The following is an 821-nucleotide window of genomic DNA, read 5'->3' on the forward strand; positions in this document are numbered from 1 at the left end:
TGGCTTGAGTTGTGGGGATGGAACCACAGCAACCTGAGCCTGACTGCTTTGTTGAAGCAGCCACTTAAAGAACTGAGCTAAGGGGCAGGCCCCCTGATTATATTTTGTTGAATGTGAATTATTTACATACACGTCAAAGACAGATGGAGGGGAATGACAGGATGGCATTAAGAGCTGTGGTGGCTAGCTTTTATTTTGATATGCTGGGAAAAATGCATACCTCAAGGAACTAGCAGGGTTATGTGGGTGAGACCAGGGACTTGTCTAAGGTGAGGAGGCCTGGGTATCTCTTTGACCCTTCTCACCAACCAACAGTATGTTCTTGGAAAACTTACTGCGTTTCTGTACACTTCCTTTTCTATATGTACAGTACATGAAAATTATAACTACTTCACAGGACATTCATCTGCTCAGTATCCCTCTCTGGGTAGCTACTACTCTAATCAGCTGGTCCTGGTGGAGCTAATTGTAGTTCTTGTCTAAGGAATTTCCAGCGAAAATGTGACCTCTTATTTGGTAGAGTTGGGCCGGGATGAAGTGAAGTCAAACTATGGTGGCCACCGCCTCTCGGAATTGGAAGGCCACCTGTCTACAGTGGGAGAAAATAAGGACAGTGGAAAACAGAGCTGCCCAGCGGAATGAGGACTCTGATAGCATCTGAGTCCCTGAATTCAGCCGTGGATAGAAGAGAGACCTTTCCCTATACTACCTGAGCTGAAGCATGGATTTTCCAGGATTCAAACTACCTTGGGCTATTTTTAAAAAGCTCTTGCACTTGAGAAATCCTTGACTGTTCCTGTCTTACTATAGGGGATTATTGT

Source organism: Octodon degus, unplaced genomic scaffold (assembly GCF_000260255.1).
Source record: "Octodon degus isolate 3935 unplaced genomic scaffold, OctDeg1.0 scaffold00165, whole genome shotgun sequence".
In the NCBI taxonomy this organism is placed as follows: Eukaryota; Metazoa; Chordata; class Mammalia; order Rodentia; family Octodontidae; genus Octodon; species Octodon degus.